This window comes from Chiloscyllium punctatum, chromosome 2, assembly GCF_047496795.1.
Source record: "Chiloscyllium punctatum isolate Juve2018m chromosome 2, sChiPun1.3, whole genome shotgun sequence".
In the NCBI taxonomy this organism is placed as follows: domain Eukaryota; kingdom Metazoa; phylum Chordata; class Chondrichthyes; order Orectolobiformes; family Hemiscylliidae; genus Chiloscyllium; species Chiloscyllium punctatum.
In genome coordinates, this window is record NC_092740.1 from 8666778 (window position 1) to 8691537 (window position 24760).

Consider the following 24760-nt stretch of genomic DNA (forward strand, 5'->3'; position numbering starts at 1 on the left):
CGTAAAGTACTTAAACTGACCCATTAAGGCAAGCACTTGAGAATTCTTTGTTCAGTTAAGTAGATTAGACCAGTGTAGACATCCTGTGGTTACCCCCCTGCTGTGCACTCTGTGCGGTAGGGTACTTGAAACTGACCCTTCAAGGTTAGTCCCCAATGACTCTGCTTCCACCACCACAACTGGCAATGCATTTCATACATTCACAACTCTCTGCATAAAGGACCTGCCTCTGACGTCTCCTTTATATCTTCAAACTATGACTTCTCGTACCAGTCAATCCTGCCCTGGGGAAAAGTCTCTGGCTATTGCCTCTGTCTATTCCTCTCATTATTTTGTACGCCTTGATCAGGACTCCTCTCTCCCTCCTTTTCTCCAGAGAGAAAAGTCCAAACTTATTCAACCTTTCTTCATAAGGCAAGCTCTCCAGTCCAGGCAGCATCCTGGCAAACCTTCTTTGCACCCTCTCCAAACCCTCTGTATCTTTACTATAGTAGGGCGACCAGAACTGGACACAATATTCCAAGTGTGGTCTATTACATATGGATGGATACTATTATGCCTCACTGAGGTAGCATGTTGGAAATCAAGTTGCATTATTCCCTGAGTTGTCACAAAAGTTTGTTTCTCCTGAGTTTTAGACTAAAGATGACAGAAAGCACAGACTAGGTTTCTGGACTTCACAAGGGTTACTATTTATCACACATAAGTAGATTCTAATTCCACAGAAAAATGATGGACCATTGAGCTATAACACCATTAGTTCAAACTCTAAGATGCTCATGAACCAAGTCCCCTAAAAAGCAAGCACATATTGTACACACACACACATACACACAAACACACACACACAGAAACACACACAGAAACACACACAGACACAGACACACACTCACACACACAGACATACATACACACAGAGACACATACACGTACATGTGCACACACACACACACACAGATACACACAGTCGTGCACGTGCACACACAGACACACACACAGAAACTAAACATCAATCTTTGAGTGGAAGGAACACACAGAAAACAGTTTCGTCGATCCCTGTTCACGGGATTCGCTGAGATGATTCTTGAGCTGATCAGAATGCTGCTTCCCCAGATGCTGTCACTGGTTTACTAGAGATACAGTCTGTGGTTTATGAAAGGTCTGGCTTACTCATTAAAGGTCAGAACTTTCTGCAGCTGCTGAAGGAAAAGACAATCAGCTGGTTATCCTCAGATTTAAAGTCGCTTTTCCTGCCAGGAACAGAGCTGATGATGAACAGGTCCTCAGATGGTGGAGGTCGGATGGCTTCTCCCTGTCATGTTCATATCCACAACCTGTTCAATTACCTGGGAACCAATCACATAGTCATTGGCAGCAAGACGGTCTTTGTCATTGATTACTGGTCTTTAGTACAAAGACCAATCAGATACTTGTTTCTGCCTGAATCACCATTTGTACATGGGCATGTCTCCAGTTCGTCTGCACCTTCTTCTGCTGCTGTCTGACCCAGCAGCTGTGTAAACAATACTTACAATGAGCGTCAGGTTACTTGCTTTCAAAAGTGTGCAGTATCCCTGAAACAATCCTTGGTTTTCAACAATTCTGATGCGTTTCAGTCCACAATTAAAAATACACTAAGATAAAAAGGCACAAATTTTTTAAAAAATTTAAAAATCACTTTTGAAGAATAATAATGCCAAGTTTCTGAGCTGGTAAGTTCCATGATGTTCCTTGAATTTGATCTGAGAAACAATGCAACCTCAGTTACACAGGTTCAGTTCTTATTCGCTCCTAATGAGTCTTCACCACAGCTGCATAGGTTACATCCGCTAGAAAGAGACAGAAATCAGAGCTGATGATCATTATCAATTCAGTTTGAAGGTAAATACAGGAAAGGGGCATATTTATCCAAATATCAGTCCCATCACTATCAGAGTAGCTACAGGAAAGGGAAATATTTACTCCATCAGTTGTACATTATCCCCCTCATTCTCTTTATGACGCTCACAAATACATTGGAAGAGAAAAGCTTTTTGAGAGACAGTCAAGTATCATCCAATGGGATAGTGGAGAGACTGTTTACTTTCTGATTGGTGGAGTAAAGGAACACCCTAATAATGATGAACAGACTGACGGGCCAATGACAACAGCATCGTGGTGAGGGATTGGGGCTTTAAGGTCATGTGATCAAATCTCCATAATGGCGCCACCCAAAGTTGGGGTCTCAAATAACAAGGAAATGGATCACCCAGGCCCAACTAGCACTGTCCCACACATTGGAAAATGGGCTTCAGGGATTGGGAAATGAGAAAGGATTTGGATTCGGATTCTGAAAGGACAAAACTGACTCACTCTCTTCTGAATCAGCAACCCGGAGAATCTTGCCACCTTGAAATGAAAGAGAATAGTCTGTTAGTGAGGAGGATGTATTTTAAATGTTTAGAAATACCACTATGTGGGAAAAAAGTATGTAGCTGGTTACCTTTTCTGTTGCTGTCAAACACGATGCTGGCATAGGTACAGGAATCAGGCTGAGCTGTAATACAAACAGTATTCACTCTGAAACTGCCTTACTGCATCAGCTTTCTGACTCTAGAATCAAAGAATCATACAGAATCCTGGATTCACATCACAGCTTTACCATTGGAAAATGTTGAATGAACTGCATGAGAATCAGACATCAAACCATATTCGGAGTTATTTGGACAGGTGGTGTTCCAACACGCATGTCTTAAGGAGCGACTTAAGAGGGGGAAAGAGAGTTGGAGAGGTTTGGACAGGGATTCTCACAGTCTTGGAGATTGAAAATTAGACACCAGTGATGTTACTATTACAGTCCGGTGAATCCACCACCACACATTTCTCTCCAATGAGTGTAGATTAGAGTGGTGCTAGAAAACCACAGCAGGTCAGGCAGCATCCGAGGAGCAGGAAAATTGACATTTCGGGCAAAAGCCCTTCATCACTGTAATCTAGACTCTGATCTCCAGAACCTGCAGTCCTCACGTTTGCCGAGCTTTTCCTCTCTAATGAGAGAACAGCCCGATGCCCTCTGGGACTATGGTGAGTTTACATTTACAGGAAGGGATATGGAGGAGCCAGATTTGGAAATATTGTGAGTATATGAGGATGACAGACCCAATGCCGTGGAAGAATTTGAACCTGAGAAGGATAATCTTTAATTTTATTTCTTTTTCAATTCAGGAGCCGTTCTGGGCACCACACCTTGGGAAGGATATTCTGACCTGAGAAAGAGTGTGGCGCAGAATGATGACATCAGGTCTCACAGAGTTAAATTACAAGGTGTAGGATCACAAATTATGTTTGTATCCTGTTGCACTGGAAGGTTTGGGGATGATTTGATTGAAGTTCTCAACAAAAGAAGAGCATAAACTATCTTTCCACATTCTCCAAGTTGGGAAGTCTCAGATGCCTTCCCATGGGTTTCCTCATTCCATGATTCCCAACCCTATCCCAGGATTTCCAATTTTCCCACAGTCCCATGGTTCAGGTTATAAAACCCTGCACCCAGCACTCTGAGCCAATCCTCTCCATTGCAGAGAGAAACACATCCTGCTCCTCCACAATGTACACCCAGTCGGTCCATGATTTTAAAGGATCACGGTTCACAGTGTCTCAGATATTGTGGATCACAGTTTACATGAGGGAACTTATTGGGAGTTAAATTCAAAGTGTGCCCCTTGCTAAGGCATACCTTTTATGCTCTCCCTTCCAGAACGCACTTACCATCCCCTCACCTTGCTAAGATGTGGCACTTTGATGCCCATTGCCAGGTATTTCAAGTGAGTCATACTTTCCTGGAGATATTGTCCAAACACATTGATGAGAGATATTATTACACACTTGAGGATCAAGTGGGACTTCACGGAGGCCTCCTGGCTTTGAAGGAGGAACATTACCACTGTACCACAAGATCCCTAATGGTTTTAATCATAGAGTCATAGAGTTTTAGAGCACAGTAAAAGGCCCTTTGGCCCATTGAGTCCATGCTGGTCAAAACCAACCATCTTGGTAAAAATAATGACTGCAGATGCTGGAAACCAGATTCTGGATTAGTGGTGCTGGAAGAGCACAGCAGTTCAGGCAGCATCCAAAGGAATTCCTGATGAAGGGCTTTTGCCCGAAATGTCGATTTTGCTGCACTTTGGATGCTGCCTGAACTGCTGTGCTCTTCCAGCACCACTAATCCAAAACCAACCATCTACCCATTCCAATTCGATTATCGAGCAGTTGCCCCAATGCCTTATACATCGACATTGCAAGTGCACACCTAAACAAGTCTTTAACATTATGAGTGTCTCATGTCTTTGTCACCCTTAAAAGCAATGCCTTCCTGATTCCCACCATCCTCCGAGTGAAAAGGATTCCCTCACATCTCCGATAAACCTCTAACATTCATCAAAGATCCTCAGACATCACCTTCCCAACCCCACGACCATCTCCAGCGAAACGTTCAGTGGCAGCAGATAAAGGGGAACACCATCACCTGTAAATTCCCCTCCAAGGCACTCACCATCCCGGCTCGGAAATATATCATCACTCCTTCACTCTTGTTCGGTCAAAATCCTGGAATTCACTCCCTCAAGGCATTATGGGTCTACATCCAGCACGTGGACTGTAAGGGTTTAAGAAGGCAGCCCATCGCCATCTTCTCAAGAGGTCAACAAGGGATGGGCAATGAATGCTGGCCAGCCAGTGATATACATGTTTCATGAATGAATAAAAACAATCGCCCTGCCCCGTACCTTAAATTAATGTCCCATGGTCACTGAACACTCTATCATGGGGAAACAATTTTCAATTCAACTGTATTTATGTCCCTCATAATTTTACGCATCTCAATCATGTCTCCTCTCAATCTCCTCCTCCCTGGAGAAAACAATCTATTCAAATTCTCTTCAGAATTGAAACTCTCCAGCCCAAGTAACATCCTGGCAAATCTGCTCTATACCATAATGTGGATTCCTGAACTTCACACAATTCTTTAGCTGTGATCTAACCAATTTTGCATACAGTTCCGACATAACCTCACTGCTCTGAATTAAACTCTGTGCTTCAACTAATAAAGGGAAGTATCCCATAGGGTTTTTTATCCATGTTATCCACCTGTCCCGATACATTAAGGGACTGGTGTACATGCACACCAAGGTCGCTCTGATCCTTGGTGTTTCCCAGGGTCCTATTGCTCATTATATCTTCCCTTCCCTTTTCCGTCCTGCCCAAGTGTATCACCTCACACTTATCCATGTTGGATACTGTTTGCTCCTGATCAGTCTATCTGACCAGCCCGTAAAGATCCTCTTGTTGTCTAAGGCTATCCTCCTCAATATTTACTACCCCAACTATTTGTTTATCATCTGGGACTATATTGATCAACCCCTCTTCATTCAAGTCGAAATCATTTACGACAAACCGCAAATAGCAAGGGCCCCAACAGTGACCCCTGTGGGAACCCCCAGGACACACACTTCCAGTCACAAAAATGTCCCTCGACCATCATCCTCTGTTTCCTGCCAATCAGCAAGTTGTGCATCCAATTTACCCCAAATTTCCTTGGATCCCATGGGCTCTCACCTTTGCTATCGTTCTCCCATGTGGAACCTGATCAAAAGTTTTGCCGAAGTCCAAGGAGACACAAGAACATAAGAAATAGGAGCAGGAGAGGGTTATCTGACCCCTCAAGGAGAATGTGAGGACTGTGAATGCTGGAGAGTCAGAGTTTAACAGTGTGGCACTGGAAAAGCACAGCAGCTCAGGCAACATCTGAGGAGCAGGAGGGTCGATGTTTTGGGCACGAGCCGTTCATCAACCTGACCTGCCACACGTTTTGACACAGAGTTGAGACTGACTAGCCTGAAGTTTCCTGGTTTATCCCTTGTTCCCTTCTTGAGGTACCAGACTGGCTGTCCTCCTGTCCTCCAGCACCTCTCCTGCAGACGGAGAGGAATGGAAAATTATTTCCAAAGCCCCTGCTATTTTCTCCCCTGCCTCACTCAACAACCTGAGATACATTTCATCCTGCCCTGGAGATTTATCTACTTTTTGCTGCCCATACCACTCAGCAGTTCCTCTCTATGTTAATTTCTTTCATCTTGTCACAGACTATCTCCCCGATTTCTACACCAAAATCATCCCTCTCACGCCTGAACACCAACATAAAGTTGTCAATTACAGCCTCTGGGTTCAAGTTTCAATTACAACCATGTTCTTTGTTGTCTTTTTACCATGAATATTCCTTTCAATATTTTGGATGCTTCTTTATATTACCTGTCAGTATACTTTCATATTTCCTTTTAGCACTCTGAATCTTCACTTTAATTTCCCACTTGCACATTTTATAATCCTCCAGAAATTGCTACTGTTTTGAATTCTCAGTGTCTGCCATAAGCCTCCCTTTTCCCTTCATCCAGTGCTGTGTATTCCTCAGTATTCAAGGTTCACTGGATTTGTTGGTCCCACCCTTTAGCCCTGGACTCTCCTTATTTCCTTCTTCAATGCATCCCATTGCATACCTGGTCTGGTCTACATGTGACACCAGTCCCACAAAAGGACACTGGTGTAAGGTACAGTAATTGTTGAAGAATGAGAGGGGCTGTCAGTGAGCAGATTTATACAGGGCGACAAGGTGCCACATGCTCAAAGAGGAAGCCAATGTCATCAGGAAGTGATGGAAAGCAGCAGCCAGTCTCAAAGATTGCACTGCAGCAAGTCTGCATTTAGAAACATTGTACAGGATGATTTTCCATTTATTTTGGTAAATGGAGGGTACAGAAACAGATATTTTAATAGAAATAAATAGAGATTTGCCTCAAGGTGAGGAAGCACATTGTTGAGAGCTTGTACAGAATCCTTGGATTCTGTTTAGTCACAGGACAGGTCCCAGAGCACTGGAGAAGAGCCAACATTGTCACTTTGTTTGAGGGCAATAGGGATAATACAGGAACTTACAGGCTGGTGAGCATTACGTCCGTGGTAGGGAAAATATTGGAGTAGATTCTTAATGACTGGCTTTACTCAATTTGAAAAAATATCTTCTTATTAACACGAGGCAACATGGTTTTGTGCAGGAAGGTCATGTCACAGAAACTTGATTCAGCCTTTTGAGCAAGTTTCATGATTGACAACAACAGGGTGATAGATATTGTCCACATGGACTTTCATAAGGCCTTTGACAAAGTTTTTCATGGCAGGCTGATAGTGAAATTGAAGTCACATGGATCTGTGGAGAGGTGGTAAGATGGATGCAGAATTGGCTTAGTCATAGAAGACAGAGAGTAGTGGTGGAAGGGTGTTTTTCTGACTGGAAATCTGTGACCATTGGTGATCCACAGGAGTCAGTGTTGGGACCCCTGTTAGTTCACAACATTTATAAATATTTTGGAGAATATTGTAGGTGGCATGATTAGTAAGTTTGCAGATGACACAAAGATTGAGGGAGCTTTGGATAGTGAGGAAGATTGCCAGAGGATACAGCAGGACATATAAAGGTTGTAGACTTGGGCACAGAAATGGCTGCTGAAATTTAATTTGGAGAGACATGTGGTGATGCCTAAGGTCTAATGCAAGAGGGAAGTATACAGTAAATGGTACAACCCTTGGAAGCATTGAAGAGATCGAGGGTAGTTTACTCACTCCTGGTTCAGTCCTTCCCTCACTCCTGGTTCAGTCCTTCCTTCACTCCTGGTTCATGCCTTCCTTCACTCCTGGTTCAGGCCTTCCCTCACTCCTGGTTCAGTCCTTCCCTCACTCCTGGTTCAGTCCTTCCTTCACTCCTGATGTGGCCCTCCCTTAATTCCTGACATCTCACTGCAATTATATCGATCTTTGGTGAGATCCCATCTGGAATGTGGTGAACGGATCAGATTTCCATATCAACAAAAGGATTCACTTGTTACCGAGTGAGTGTCATACACTGGCTTGAACCAGGGAATACAGTCTCAGAATGAGGGATAGGTGGTTGGAACTGAGATAAGGGGGAATTTATTGTTTCGAAGCAGTTAATCTTGGGAATTCTCTCATCAGAGAGCTGTGGAAGCTTAACCATTGAGTATATTCATGAATGAGATTGATAGATTTCCCAGCATTAAAAACATTGAGGGATAAGGGGATAGTGCAGGAAAGTGGTGTTGAACTACGAGCTCAGACATGATCCTCTTGAATGGTGGAGCATCTTGTCCTTAGTGGAGAACATCCTAATCCACATTCTCCCGACTCTCCTACTTCCTGTGGCTGTGGGAATCCTCCCAAAGACACACTACAGCTTTAAACCTTCCAATGGAATCTCCAACGTGGCCTTTGTTGTCAGACAAATCCAAGTAAAATGTCAAACACAACACCAGGAACTCTGTATTACATTTCTCAACCTGATCACAGCAGATGTCTCAGTAAATCACTTGATGAATCATACTCTTAAAATTTGGAATGTCCAGAAACTTCTTCCAAATTCTGCAACTGCTTTGGGATGACTTGACATCTTCAGGAACGGATGTCTTCAAGGAACAGGACCAGAGTAAAGCAACGCTGTTTGATAGCTCCATATTATCTATAATCTACCAAACAGCAGCTTTGACCTCTGGTGTCAGGATTAAACCTGGCCCAGATAGAAATCTCTTCAACCTCAGTCTCATCCATGCCAATAATAAAATGACCACAACAGACCCACATAAGATGCAGTATGCACTGATAACATCACTGTTGTTTTCACATTCTGCACCCGACTAGCAAGCCACCCTTGGTCTCTTCAGTGCTGCAAACAAGGGACTTGGCCAATGCTTGAGTGTTGCCAAACCAAACCACAAATCACTGGTCAGTTCAATATTCTACCTCTTGTATATGCTAAGACTCCGGGATACATTTAGCACTCTCGATAGCTTGGGAGGCACCTCCCTCAAAACAGAGCCCAGGGCTGACATCACTGGCTCTGCCCATCAATGCCAGTCTCAGTCCAGCCCATAGGTGACCACGAGGGCACTCTGCTTCTCAATGCCCATTGGAAAAGTGATCCAACACTGGATCAGCTGAGACAGCTCAACCTTCCAGAAATTATGGCAGTGACTGTTTGACAACAAAGTTCTCCACAAGGCAGCAAAAAGTCCTTGCTTTCATGATCAGTCCGTGTAAATGTTGGGAGACCCACAATGCCACTGGGGAGGGAATTCCAGGATTATGACCCAGTGACAGTGAGTGAACGACAATATATTTCCATGTCAGTACAGAGTGGGTGGCTTGGAAGGGAACTTGGAGGTGGTGATGATCCCATGTAACTGCAGTAAGGAACAGGAATGTAGTGACTGCATCCTCACGGTCAGGAAACTGAACAGTGTTTGGACACATTCCTTGTTCTTCCAAAGACAAAAACTTCAAAATCTTTTGCCTCTGTATTTTTGAATCATTTCATTGTTTGTGTGTGTTTGGGACTTCTTCAATTCATGAACCAACTACTGCAGCTTGTGAACATTTGGTCATCTTGCAGGATGTTTTATAATGTTTCAATTCACAATCACCTTGTTAAATACAAATGGTTCTGAGACTCAGAGCTCATTAAGGGGTGCCATGGTGGCACAGTGGTTAGCACTGCTGCCTCACAGCGCCAGGGACCCGGGTTCAATTCCCACCTTGGGCAACTGTCTGTGTAGAGTTTGCACATTCTCCCTGTGTCTGTGTGGGTTTCCTCCAGGTGCTCCAATGTCCTCCCACAGTCCAAAGATGTGCAGGTTAGGTGAATTGGCCATGCTAAATTGCCTGTAGTGTTTGGTGAAAGGGTAAATGTAGGGGAATTGGTCTGGGTGAGTTGCTCTTTGGAGGGTCGGTGTGGACTGGGTGGGCCGAAAGGCCTGTTTCCACACTGTAAGTAATCTAATCTAATTAACTGTTCCAGTCTCTGACAGGTACAGATCAGAGTTAACTCTCTCATATCACATGTGCCTCTTATGGAATGCCACTCCAGTGTGGCAGCAAAACAGGAAATATTGTCTTCCCGTTGTACAGTATCATACATAACAGGAGAAGACCACTCAGCCCCCCTGTGCCTGGGCTGGCCCTTTGAAAAAGCTATTGAAATCCGTCACACACCCAATGTCCTTTCCTGGGTCTGGGTTTAATCTGTCATGTGACCTCTGGTTCTTTCATCAACACCTTTACCTGGATCCATTTACTAACTGACTGTCCTGCCATTGGAAACAGTTTCTCATGACTTACTTTCGAAAGACTGTTCTTGAATTGGCACAGCCCAACCAAATCTCCCCTGAATCTTCTCTGCTGTAAAGACAACACCAGTTCCTCCAAAAAACTGAAGTCTCTCTTCCCTGGAACCATTCGATTCATCTGCTTTGCACAAAAACATCTTCCTTAAAGGATAGTGCTCAGAATTGGTCATGTGTCGAACTGATGTTTTGGAAATGTCCATCCTTGCTTTTCTACTCCATGTGCCATTCAATAAAAACAAACATTTCTTTTGCCTTTTTTGATCCATTTCAATGAAACCTCCAAGCTTCAAAGACTTCTCAATGTGCATTTCTGCTAATTTTCTGTTCCTGTAACCATTGTAAAATTGCACCATTTATCACACCTCTCTTTGTTCTTCCTATCATGATGTGTCACTTCACTCTTCCCAGTGTTAACTTTCATTGGGCTGGCCATTTCACCAGCCTATATGCCCCAGAGCCTGTGAGCACTTTCCTCACTCTTCACTGTGTTTTTGAATTTTGTGTCATCTGCAAACTTTGGAGTTTGTCCTGTATCTCTGAGTGCAGATCATTCACAAAGATCAAGAAGAGAATTATATCACCAGCGCTGCACACTTCCCTCGCGTCTGAACTAAAACCACAGACCACAGCGCTCTGCTTCCTGGCCCAAAGCCAATTTCCAAACCACACAACCAGCAACTTTGAAACTCATCTGCTTCAATTTCAAGAAGATATGTACATTGTACTTCACAGCAGGAGCAAGCCCTATGGCCCATCGAGTTTTCTCCACAATTCATTAAGACCATAACTGATCTGGTTCTGTCTCAGTTCTGCTCTCCTACCTTGTCCCCACTACTCTCGATAAGGCCAAAGGCTGGTAGTCAGACAGCATGTGTTAGCACCGAGGCTATAGGGATGAGAGGGATTGATGGGACGGGATGGGGTCATTCGTTGACACAAACAGTGAAAGAGTTTCATCCTTTGTGTTTTGAATCCACCCAGGATCACAGCTCTCTCCATGATGTCCATCACTCCTCAGACAGCTGCTCTCACCACATCCTGAGACCCACACTCAGTGCTATGTGCCATCATATACACACTCTTGACCTCTCTCTCCATCAGCACCCCTTCACACTGTCTCAAAGCTGTCCTCAGCCCCAGTTCAACTTAATTCTCTGGCTCATTCACCCGATACCATGTACCCCCACCCCTCTGGAACTTTCCTCCACCCACTCTCCCACTTGTCTCTCCCCATTCTCCTACCTCCACCTCTTGTTGGACATTCACTCTCCCTTCTCCGATACTGAGTACAGAACATTCAGCAAAGGTCTCAGTTTTAATCACTTTGCACTCCCACCTCACCGAAGTTCAGACACGACATGATGTTGATCTCCTCTTCCGTTGCCTTTGTCTCTGTGCCCATTTCTTTGAACAGGAGTCCTCTGTCCATCCCACAGACCCCTTCATCCACCTCCAACTCTCTTCCTCCACCTGGACCCCTCCCTCTGGCCTTTAAGCCGCACTTGACCTGTTCATTGAGAACTGACACTGGTCTTTGTATTTCTCTGCCCTCCTCCATTCACTCCTATCTCCCACTGAACTGAATACTCTCAGGCTGTTCTGTCCTCAACAGTCACTCATCTCATCTCAGATCGAGACAAAAGCTCAAAACCACCAAGGTGAAGCCATTTCCCTGTTCTGTTGCTGTCAATCTTGGCACAGAGTCTGGAATTGTCCTGATCTGTAACACAAACAGGAATGATAAGGGGATATTTATTGGTCGGTTTGTTGTTAGGTATGGGACGGGATGGGGTCATTCGTTGACACAAACAGTGAATGAGTTTCATCCTTTATGTTTTGAATCCACCCAGGATCACAGCTCTCTCCATGATGTCCATCACTCCTCAGACAGCTGCCCTCACCACATCCTGAGACCCACACTCAGTGCAACAGCTCAGTGGACACCACATATCCCTCAGAGTTAGAAGGCTGTGGGTTCAATTCCCCATTCCAGTGGCTACATCGTAAGATCAATGCTGAGACTTCGGAGCAGTTCAAATGGAGCGCTGCAATGTCTAAAGTTATCTTGGGGCTGAGATGTTAAAGGTTGCACTGGTCTGCTCTCTCAGGTGGTTGTGAACAATTCCAAATGTGTTACTTCAATGAAGAACAGAGGAGCTCTCTACTGTGTCCTTGTCACTCATCCCCCAACCCAGATCATTGTGTCCTCAACATCACTCACCCCTCAGAATACATCATGAAAATACACAGGCTAACTGATTGAGCACAGGGCTGTTTGGGGGACATTACTCTTCACTAACTGGTTGTTGCATTTCTCATTACCAGAATGAAAATAAATGCATTTACGCCTAACTTTTCATGATCTCAGGGGACTGAATAACCCCTTACAGCAGATGGAGCTCTATTTTTATGTTTGCAGTCAACTAATTTCTTACTGCAAGCTGCCACAAACCACAATGTGATCATGATGTCATCATCTGGTTAAAGCACTGAACAGGAGAGTTGGATTAGCTTGTATTGATCACAGAGTACAGACATTGGGCAGGGCAGACACACTAAACACAGGGAAAAAGGAGAGAATTATGTGAATGGAGAACCACTGCAGTATTCTAACATGATGTGGGAATCAGGTCACAAAGGTAGGTACACTCTTACACCATGGAATCAGGAAGGTTAATAAAATGCTATCCTTGAATAAAAGAGGAATTGGATATAAACGTAAACATGTTATTTTAGATATACAAGGCAGTTCTGAGACCATATCTCAAATGCTGTACATAATGAAGGATATTGGTGCTGGCTCAAAGGAGGTTTCTGAGATTGAGAAGCAGGTTGTCTCATGAGGAGAGGGAGGACAGGCTGGGTTTGTTTCCCCTGGAGTTTAGAATAATGAGGGGCTGTGAGAATGTAAACTTCAGAACTTTGGTAATGATTCAGAGTTTGAATGAATCAACAATGATTTTTTCTGAAATGCAGTGGTACTGAGATGAAAGGGACAAGGAGAAACTGTAATCAAGGAATTAAAAGCAACATGTTAATTAGCCGTCCCTGAGAAGAAGGAGTCAACGCAACATCAAGGATCTGTTCCTGGGAGACAGGAGAGAGTTAACACTGAATGTAACAAGGAACAAGGGAGCTACTCCTGATAAGAAGACAAGCTACAGACTTAATGACTCAAGAAGAGTAATCAATGTTGTGGTTGAACGAATTGAAATGATCATCAATAATCTCACACCGGAAATTTTGCCTGTCCATCGAGAACTGCTAACATTACATGGGTCATTTTAATTTTTCTGCCCTCCTCCATTCACCCCTATGTCCCCTAAACTGACTGGTCTCAGGCTGTTGTGTCCATAACAGTCACAAAGTTCATCTGATCCAGGCTCTCCACACCACCCCCACAGCCTCCAAGCTCAGATTCCCACAATCCTGACCTGCCCACTTCTACCTTCTCCCCAAAATCTATAGCTGGACTACCCGGGCAGATCCAGTGTTCTTGCTTCTTCCTGCCTGAGGGAACTTATCTCTGCTGTCCTTGACTGAATTTTTCCTCCCCTTGTCCATCCCTTCCCAACTACATCCATGATACTTTTGCCATTTATGTCAGTGTCAGAATTACTGGTTAGTGAGCTCCAGCCACCTTCTCTTCACTGGTGTGGCCAACGGTACCCACATGGGCCCCAGTTATGCCTCTCTCATTGTGGGGCAAGTGGAACATTCCTCATTCCAGGCCTCCTCAGGCCATTCCCACAACTCTTTCTCCTGTATGTCGATGACATCATCAGTGCTGTTTCCCTTTCTCATCCAGAATTGGAAAATTTGAACAATTTCACTTCCAATATCCACCCAGCTCTCACCTTCACCTGATCTCTGACTCCTCCCTTCCCTTCCTTGACATCTCTGTTTCTATTTCTGGGGATAGGCTGGTCACCAATATTCATGACAATCTCAGTCTCACACAGTTACCTTGACTCCCCATCCTCACACCCTGCTTCCTGTAAAGACTCTGTTCCATTCTCCCAGTTTCTCCAAGCCCACCACATCTGTCTGATGGGGCCACATTCTGCAAAGGGGACCTCCGAAATGTCAAGCTTTATCCTCAACCAAGGATTCTCCATCACCATGGTTGACAAGGCCCTCAGCCGTGTCCAATCCATCTCCTGCATTTCTGCCCTCATCACTTCTCTTCCCTTGAGGTAAAAACAATGACTGCAGATGCTGGAAAGCAAATACTGGATTAGTGGTGCTGGAAGAGTACAGCAGTTCGGGCAGCATCCAACGAGAAGCGAAATCGACGTTTCGGGCAAAAGCCCTTCATCAGGAATAAAGGCAGTGAGCCTGAAGCATGGATAGATAAGCTCGAGGAGGGTGGGGGGTGGGGAGAGAGTAGCATAGAGTACAATGGGTGAGTGGGGGAGGAGATGAAGGTGATAGGTCAAGGAGGAGAGGGTGGAGTGGATAGGTGGAAAAGAAGATAGGCAGGTCAGACAAGTCCAGACAAATCAAGGAGACAGTGCTGAGCTGGAAGTTTGAAACTAGGATGAGGTGGGGGAAGGGGAAATGAGGAAGCTGTTGAAGTCCACATTGATGCCCTGGGGTTGAAGTGTTCCGAGGAGGAAGATGAGGCGTTCTTCCTCCAGGCGGCTGGTGGTGAGGGAGCGGCGGTGAAGGAGGCCCAGGACCTCCATGTCCTCTGCAGAGTGGGAGGGGGAGTTGAAATGTTGGGCCACGGAGCGGTTTGGTTGATTGGTGCGGGTGTCTCGGAGATGTTCCCTGAAGCGCTCTGCTAGGAGGCGCCCATTCTCCCCGATGTAGAGGAGACCACATCGGGAGCAACGGATACAATAAATGATATTAGTGGATGTGCAGGTAAAACTTTGATGGATGTGGAAGGCTCCTTTAGGGCCTTGGATAGAGGTGAGGGAGGAGGTGTGGGCACAGGTTTTACAGTTCCTGCGGTGGCAGGAGAAAGTGCCAGAATGGGAGGGTGGGTCGTAGGGGGGTGTGGACCTGAACAGGTAGTCGCGGAGGGAACGGTCTTTGCAGAAGGCGGAAAGGGGTGGGGAGGGAAATATATCCCTGGTGGTGGGGTCTTTTTGGAGGTGACAAAAATGTCGGCGGATGATTTGGTTTATGCGAAGGTTTGTAGGGAGGAAGGTGAGCACCAGGGGCGTTCTGTCCTTGTTATGGTTGGAGGGGTGGGGTTTGAGGGCGGAGGTGCGGGATGTGGACGAGATGCGTTGGAGGGCATCTTTAACCACGTGGGTAGGGAAATTGCGGTCTCTAAAGAAGGAGGCCATCTGGTGTGTTCTATGGTGGAACTGGTCCTCCAGGGAGCAGATACGGCGGAGGCGGAGAAATTGCGAATATGGGATGGTATTTTTGCAAGAGATAGGGTGGGAAGAGGTGTAATCCAGGTAGCTGTGGGAGTCGGTGGGTTTGTAAAAAAATGTCAGTGTCAAGTCGGTCATCACTAATGGAGATGGAGAGGTCCAGGAAGGGGAGCGAGGTGTCAGAGATGGTCCAGGTAAATTTAAGGTCAGGGTGGAATGTGTTTGTGAAGTTATGAATTGCTCAAATCCCTTGCCCTCATCGATCATCGCACCAGCTTCCACATCCGGAGGATCATTAACCACCATTTCCACAGCACTCCAGCGGTGCTCAGTGCAAGTTGGAAGAACAGCATCTCATTCTCCACATGGGCACCCTGCAGCTTCCTGGCCTCAGTATTGAGTTCTAAATAATTTTACAGCCAGAATGAGGTGTTTTATCCATCCTCACACCTCAGGCCCTGCCGTGACATGAGTTGTTTTCAGCACAGCCAAACCATTTTCACCAACTTATTGTCCCCACTATCAGCTTTTCATTCTCCCTCCCATCCTTTTGATGATCTGACTTCCATTCACTCTCTCTGGGCTCCATCTCCACCTTTCTGCTCACTCCTTTTCCCCTCCCCCACCACCTGTCTTTACCATAGATACCACTTTTCCCCAGCTACAGACAGTTCTGAAGAAGGATTTGAAATTTTAACTCTGGTTTCTCTCCACAGATGCTGCCAGACCTGCTGAGTTTCTCCAGCAATTTCTATTGATTTCTATTGGAAGGTTTCCCAAACAAGAGGAAGAGGCTATTCAGCCCATTGTATATGTGTTGATTGATAAAGAGCTCTCTAGAACACCCCACTGCCCAGCTCCTGGTCCATAGCCCTGGAGACTCATGTTCTTCAAATCCTTATCCAAGTGAGTTTTAAATGTCGGAGTCAAAAAGGTTGGTGCTGGAAAAGCACAGCCGGTCAGGCAGCATCCGAGGAGCAGAAGACTCATTCCTGATGAAGAGTTTATACTTGAAACATCGACTCTCCTGCCTCTCGGATGCTGCCGAACTAGCTGTGCTTTTCCAGCACCACACATTTTGACTCTGATTTCCAGCATCTGCAGTCCACACTTTCTCCTGGGTTTTAGATGTGTTGATGGTTCCTGTCTCTCTAAACATAGAATACAGAACATGGGACAGTACAGTGCAGGAACATGGCCTTTGGTCCACCATGTCAGTGCAAACCATGATGCCATTCTAAACTAATCCCATTTCCCAGCACATGGTCCATCCCTCTCTGTTCCTGTTGTTCATGGGCCTGTCTAAATGGCTCTTAAATGTTGCTAACGTATCTGCTTCTATCACCTCCCCTGGTAGCCTGTTCCAGACGTCTACCATTCTCTTTGTTAAAAGCTATCCTCACAAATAACCCTCAAATTTTTCCTCATTCACCTTAAATTTATGCCGCTTGTATATGACATCTCCACTCTTTGAAAGAAAACTGACTGTCCCCCCTATCCCTGCCTCTCATAAATTTATGTATTTCTGTTCGGTCTCCCCTCACCCTCCAATACTCTCGCAAAAATAAATCCAGGTTTGACCAAGTTCTCCTGATAGTTAACACACACCAAATCAGGGAACATCCTGCTCAATCTCTTCTGCACCTTTGTTTTGTGCACAAGTACCCCTATGTCCCTTCATGTTGTAGCTTTCTTCCATTTCTTTTCTCCAGACCTGCTGAGTTTGTCTGTTTGTTTCTCAGTCATGACACCTACAGACATGTGCAAACTTTGATTGAGCCTGAACACTGAGGGAACTGGTTCTGAATGGCCCTCGGAACAGCATCACAGTCACAAAACTCACAATAACTCAATGTCTCCTGCTTTGGATCAATCTCGCCACTTTCCCCTGGATCCCATGAACCTTTGATTTTGTGACCAGTCTGCCTTGTGGAACTTCACCAAACACCTTGCTAACATCCGCATTGATGGTCAATATCAAACACCCAATCAACCATCCTTCAATACTCCTTAAAAATTCGATCATGTTTATCAGATCCGACCACCCTTCAACAATCGTCTTCTGAGGGAATGGTACTGGGTCAGACTCGCATCATGAAGACCTCATCAGGGGAGAATTCAAGGTCATTTAAAACTGAACTGGGAGCTCTCATTTGGGATGATTCTCTGAGGGTGACCAGGCACGAATTCTATGAGTTGACCAGTTTCCCACTGCAGCTTCAAACATCAACACTGCAACTCCTCCTCAGGAAACCAGACCCCCAGTGAAATCAGCTCTTAAAGATATGGGGGAGTGGGAGTGATCTCAAACGATACACTTTCTCAATATAGAAACAAATGTTGACTCACGGCCTTCTGACAGACTGTTTGTGAATCTCTTGCCACCTTTAACAAAGACAAAATGTTCTCTTAGTTTGATTATAGAATCTGATTATCAATTAGACAATTGCTCAAAACCTTTAAGGTGCAGCCATTTACCTGTTCTGTTGCTGTCAATCTCAGCATAGAGGATGGAACTGTCCTGATCTGTAACACAAACAGGAATGATAAGGGACCATGCATCGACAGGCTTGTCCTTAAATATCAGCAATGGCTCAGTGGACACCACATCATTCTCTGAGTTAGAGATGTGATTGGAGCAGGTGAAATATTGGACTTGCAGCATGGGTTGGTACCTGGGACTTCGATGTTGTGCTTAAAAATGTGTTGCTGGAAAAGCGCAGCAGGTCAGACAGCGTCAAAAGAACAGGAGAATCGATGTTTCGGGCATAAGCCCTTCTTCAGGAATCAAACATCCTGAAGAAGGGGTTATGCCTGAATCGTCGATTCTCCTGTTCCTTTGATGCTGCCTGACCTGCTGCGCTTTTCCAGCAACACATTTTTAAGTTCTGATCTCCAGCATCTGCAGTCCTCACTTCCTCCTATTTCGATGTTGTGGCCATTTTGGAGATATAGGTAGAGTAGGGACAGGAATGGTTGTTGCAGTTCCAGGATTTAGATGTTTCAGTAAGAACAGGGAAGACGGTAAGGTGGGGGGAGGGGGTATGCAGTGGCATTGTTAGTCAAGGAGAGTATTATGGTTGCTGAAAGGACATTTGAGAACTCTCTACTGAGGTAGTATGGGCTGAGGTTAAAAACAGGAAAGGTGAGGTCACCCTGTTGGGAGTTTTCTATAGGCCTCCAAATAGTTCCAGAGATGTAGAGGAAAGGATAGCAAAGATGATTCTGGACAGGAGCAAGAGTGACACAGTAGTTGTTATGGGGGTCTTTAACTTTCCAAATATTGACTAGGAATACTATAGTTCAAGTACTTTAGATGGGTCAGTTGTTGTCCAATGTGTGCAGGAGGATTTCCTGACACAGTACACAGACAGGCCAACAAGGGACGAGGCCACGTCAGATTTGGTACTGGGTAATGAACCTGGCCAAGTGTTCAATTTGGAGGTAGGTGAGCACTTTCATGATAGTGACCACAAATTGGTTAAGTTTACTTTAGCAATGGAAAGGGATGGGTATATATTGCAGGACAAGAGTTATGAGCTGGAGGAAAGGCAACTACGATGTGATTAGGCAAGATTTAGGATGCATGGGATGGGCAAGGAAACTGGAGGGGATGGGCACAATTGAAATGTGCAGCTTATACAAGGAACAGTTACTGTGGGTCCTTGATACATATGTACCTGTCAGGCAGGGAGGAAGTTACTGAGCGCGGGAGCCGTGGTTTACTCAGGAAGTTGGATCTCTTGTCAAGAGGAAGAAGAAGGCTTATGTTAGGATGAGATGTGAAGGCTCAGTTAGGGTGCTTGAGAGTGACAAGCTAGCCAGGAAAGACCTAAAAAGAGAGCTAAGAGGAGCCAGGAGGGGACATAAGACACCATTGTCAGATAGGATCAAGGAAAACCCTCAGGCTGTCCATAGGGATATCAGGAATAAAAGAATGACAAGAGTAAGACTAGGGCCAATACAAGGATTGTAGTGGGAAGTTGTACACCGAGTCAGAGGAGATAGGGGAAGCGGTAAATTAATGTTTTTTCTCAGTATTCACACAAGATAAAGATAATGTTGTCGAGGAAAATACTGAGATACAGGCCACTAGACGAGATGGGATTGATGGTCACAAGGAGGAGGTGTTAGCAATTCGAGAAAGTGTGAAAATAGATAAGTCGGATATGATTTACCATGGGTTCTCTGGAAAGCCAGGGAGGAGATTGATGAGCCTTTCACTTTGATCTTTATGTTGTCGTTGTCAACAGGAATGGTGCCAGAAGACTGGAGGAGGGAAAATGTTGTTCCTTTATTCAAGAAGGGGAGTAGAGACAACCCTGGTAATTATAGACCAGTGAGTAACGAGGGTAACGTGTTGCAAAAGGTTATAAGTGATAAGATTTATAATCATCTGGAAAGGAATAAGTTAATTAGGGATTGTCAACATGGTTTTGTGAGGGTCGTGCTTCACAAACCTTATTGAGTTCTTTGTAAAGGTGAACAAACAGGTGGATGGGGGGGAAAGCTGTTGATCTTGTGTATATGGATTTCAATAAGGCATTTGGTAAGGTTGCCCATGGTAGGCTACTGCACAAAATACAAAGGCATGGGATTGAGGGTGATTTAGTTGTTTGGATCAGAAATTGGCTATGTGAAAGGAGACAGAGGGTGGTAGTTGCTGGAAGATGTTTATCCAGGAGTTCAATTACTAGTGGTGTACCCAAGGATCTGTTTTGGGTCATGTTTGTGGATGACCCGGGTGAGGGCTTTGATGAATGGGTTAGTAAATTTGCAGATGACACTCAGGTTGGTGGAGTTGTGGATCATATTGAAGGATGTTGTGGGTTAAAGAGAGACATAGATAAACTGCAGAGCTGGGCTGAGAGGTGGCAAATGGCGTTTAATGTGGAAAAGTGTGAGGGGATTCACTTTGGAAGGAGTAACAGGAGTACAGAGTACTGGACTAATTGTAAGATTCTTAGTAGTGTAGATGAGCAGAGAGTTCTCCGTGTCCATGCACATAGCTCTCTGAAAGTTTCTCCCCAGGTTGATAGAGTTGCTAAGAAGGCATACAATGTGTTAGCTTGTATTAGTGAAGGGATTGAGTTTTGGAACCATGAGGTCATGCTGCAGCTATACAAAACTCTGGTGTGGCTGCACTTGGAGTATTGAATGCAGATCTGGTCACCGTATTACAGGAAGGATGTGGAAGCTTTGGAAAGGGTGCAGAGGACATTTTGAGGATGTTCCCTGGTATGGAGGGAAGGTCTTACAAGGAAAGGCTGAGGGACTTGAGGCTGTTTCCATAAGAGAGAAGAAGGCTGAGAGCTGACTTAATTGAAACATAAAATAATCAGAGGGTTAGATAGAGTGGACAGTGAGAGCCTTATTCCTCAGATGGTGATGGCTAGCACGAAGGGGCATAGCTTTAAATTGAGGGGGGAACGATATCGGACAGATGTCAGAGGTAGCTTATTTACTTAGAGAGTCGTATAAGAGTGGTACACGCTGCCTGCAACAGCAGTAGACTCGCCAACTTGAAGAGCATTTAATGGTCATTCGATAAACATATGGATGAAAATGTAATAGTGTTTGATGGGCTTCAGATTGGTTTCACAGGTCGGCACAAAATTGAGGGCCAAAGGGCCTGTGCTGCACTGTAATGTTCTATGTTCAATGTTGGACGCTGGTGGAGAGTTGAGGTGAGGCAGGGGGGATCATTGGAGGATTCAGGGATTGAGAAGAGAATGAGAACAAATTCAGTAGTTTTCATATCCTTGCAAGGCACGTGGGACTCACAGGCAAGGCCAGCGTTTGTTGCCCATCCCTGAACACCCTTGAAGTGAGAGGCTTGCTTGGCCATTTCAGAGGGCAGCAGGTCAGAGTCAGACACATTGCATTCAATCGCTCCTAAAAGGACAACTGAGGTTGAAATGGGGATCTGAAGTCACCTGTCGGGGAGATTGGGTAAAGATGGTAAGTTTGCTTCCCTGAAGGAGACTGCCAAACAGAAACTTTTTTTAAGACAACAACTAATGTTAATTCAGATGGCCACCATCACAGAGTTGAGTTTATGCTTCCAGATTTAATAATTAAATGTAAATATTACAAGTTGCCATGGTGAAAATTGAACCCCTCTCCCCAGAGCATGAACCCGACCCTCAGGTTCCCCACAGCAGCCCAGCGACTGGGAGTCATTTGAGACGTGTGACACCCAACTGGACTGTTTTCCTTGACCCATACCGAAGCAGCAGACAGACCGGCCGTGAACAGCTCGAGGCAGCAAGGACCGGGCCGAGCCAGTTACTCAGCCAGATGATTCAGGGAATCGGAAATGGTTATTGTCCAAGAATCCATCCAGGGTCAGTGACTGAGGAGAAGATTTCCATCTCCATTGCCTGAACAATAATCCAGAGTCTGGTCAGCTCCCTTAATGGAAACCCATAGCTTTTCATTCATTTACATTGAATGGTCTGAAAGTTAAAAGGTTCATCTATCAAAGACGTCAATCTGTGCAATAAGTGTGAAGGGTTAAGGATGGGGGTGGGGATAGTTTTCAACTGATGCAGACTCAATGGGCCGAAGGGCTTTATTCGGTGCTGGAGAACGGTTTAACTCAATGTAACAGTCTGTCCCTGAATATCTCTCCAGGATTCACACTCTCTCCATTAGAGTCTCTGAAATGGACAATGATCGGTCAGTTAGAGTACAGACAGTACCTGGGGCAGTGAGCTGCGGGGCCTGATCAGTCCCGGGAATGCTGGATGAACTTGGATCATTCCTGAAAAATACACAAGGAAGATGAATATTCCAAGGAATCTAAATGCATTCTGTCAGGTCACAGAAAGGAACATTCTTACTGTACATCAATCTCTTGCTTTGGTTACACAGAGAACAGATTCCAAAGAGTGATAAACACAGTTAATGGAATGAACTTTGCTAGAAATCACAGATACTCAGATGTAGACACAATCAGAAAAGTCATCCTTGAATAAATTGTCATGAGAAACAGTTTTGCCTTGGCATCAGAATATGGCTGGCACCCAGGGAACCCAAGGTGTAGTCAGCTGCTGTAACACAGGGAGGGCTGTGCAGACACTGTCAGGAATCACAGTGACAGATCATTCCAGGCAGCTCTGGCTCAGCTTGGAGCAACTAGTCACAGGGCAGGGAGGGAGGGTGTTGGAGATGAGGGGAAAGTGCTTGCAGGGGCTTCCCATCTGCTGTAACTTTGGAGGATATTACAGGGCATGGAAATCTTGGAAAGTGGGGAATGATCAGGAAATCACATTCCCACCCAATGGAAATTCAGCTGCTCGGAGAGCAAGGGAGAAAATAGTAGGATTCACAAAAACATCCTTTTTATCCTCAGCACTCACTGCAAGTGATAACAGTTTAACCTTTCCCTCCATAAAACATTCATTACAACTCAAAGTATCCACTGTGATAAAAATAAGCAACATTTCAGTTTTGCATAAGGATAAATTGCAGGTTAATTTGGAGACGGTGAATCTGGAGCTTGAGATTTACAAACAGCTGGAAAGTGACAAATCCTGCTCAGAAATCATTAACCTGTCATTTACCTCAGTCTATTGATTACTTTCCAACTCTGAGTGCTCTAGCAGCTTCTCAAAATTATAAATGATAGTAAAAGTTTCTTTCAATACATAAGAAACAAACGACAGGCAAAAGTAGACATTGGGCCACTTCAAACTGATGCTGGAAGCCGAGTGATGGGAGAGAAGGAAACAGCTGGAGAACTTAATAAGTACTTTGCGTCAGTCTTCACAGTGGAAGACATGAGGAATATCCCAACAATTAAAGGGAGTCAGGGGGCTGAGATGAGTATGGTTGCCGTTACAAAAGAGAAAGTGCTAGAAAAGCTAAAAGGTCTTAAAATTGATAAATCTCCTGGCCCCGATGGGCTACATCCTAGAGTTCTCAGGAAGGTGGCTGCGGAAATAGCGGAGGCGTTGGTTGAGATCTTTCAAAAGTCACTGGAGTCAGGGAACGTCCCGGATGATTGGAAGATCGCTGTTGTAACCCCACTGTTCAAGAAAGGATCAAGACAAAAGATGGAAAATTATAGGCCAATTAGCCTAACCTCGGTTGCTGGTAAAATTCTAGAATCCATCATTAAGGATGAGGTTTCTAAATTCTTGGAAGAGCAGGGTCAGATTCAAACAAGTCAACATGGATTTAGTAAGGGGAGGTCGTGCCTGACAAACCTGTTGGAATTCTTTGAAGACGTGACAAGTAGGTTAGACCAGGGAAACCCAGTGGATGTGGTCAATCTAGACTTCCAAAAGGCCTTTGATAAGGTGCCACACGGGAGGCTGCTGAGCAAGGTGAGGGCCCATGGTGTTCAAGGTGAGCTACTGGTATGGATTGAGGATTGGCTATCTGACAGAAGGCAGAGAGTTGAGATAAAAGATTCTTTTTCGGAAGGGCAGGTGTGTGAGGTGTCAGTGAGGGAGCACTTTGTGGCCAGCGACCATAATTCTATTTATTTTAAAATCGTGATGGAAAAGGTTAGACCAGATCTAAAAGTTGAAGTTCTAAATTGGAGGAAGGCCAATTTTGACAGTATCAGGCAAGAACTTTCGAAAGCTGATTGGGTGGACAGATGTTCGCAAGTAAAGGGACGGCTGGAAAATGGGAAGCCTTCAGAAATGAGATAACAAGAATCCAGGGAATGTATATTTCTGTCAGGGTGAAAGGGAAGGCTGGTAGGTATAGAGAATGCTGGATGACTCAAGAAATTGAGGGTTTGGTTAAGAAAAAGAAGGAAGCATATGTCAGGGATAGACAGGATAGATCGAGTGAATCCTTAGAAGACTATAAAGGAAGTAGGAGTATACTTCAGAGGGAAATCAGGAGGGCAAAAAGGGGACATGAGATAGCTTTGGCAAATAGAATTAAGGAGAATCCGAAGGGCTTTTACAAATATATTAAGGACAAAAGGGTAACTAGGGAGAGAATCAGGCAGCTCAAAGATCAGCAAGGTGGCCTTTGTGTGGAGCCACAGAAAATAGGGGAGATACTAAATGAATATTTACTGGGGAAAAGGATAAGGAAGTTATAGACTGTAGGGAAATAAATGGTGACATCTTGCAAAATGTCCAGATTACAGAGGAGGAAGTGCTGGATGTCTTGAAATGATAAATCCCCAGGACCTGATCAGGTGTACGCGAGAACTCTGTGGGAAGCTAGAGA

At 44.8% G+C, this 24760-nt stretch overlaps 1 long non-coding RNA gene across 1 annotated transcript; it reads right to left on the minus strand.

The window, feature by feature from the left end:
• Nucleotides 1-712: 712 nt before the first annotated feature.
• LOC140492625 (uncharacterized) lies at nt 713-18087 on the minus strand. Its single transcript, XR_011963590.1, has 5 exons — nt 18038-18087; nt 17909-17944; nt 2483-2536; nt 2353-2388; nt 713-1829 (listed from the first exon to the last, which is right to left on the minus strand). It is a non-coding gene; the product is annotated as an uncharacterized lncRNA (long non-coding RNA).
• Nucleotides 18088-24760: the final 6673 nt, after the last annotated feature.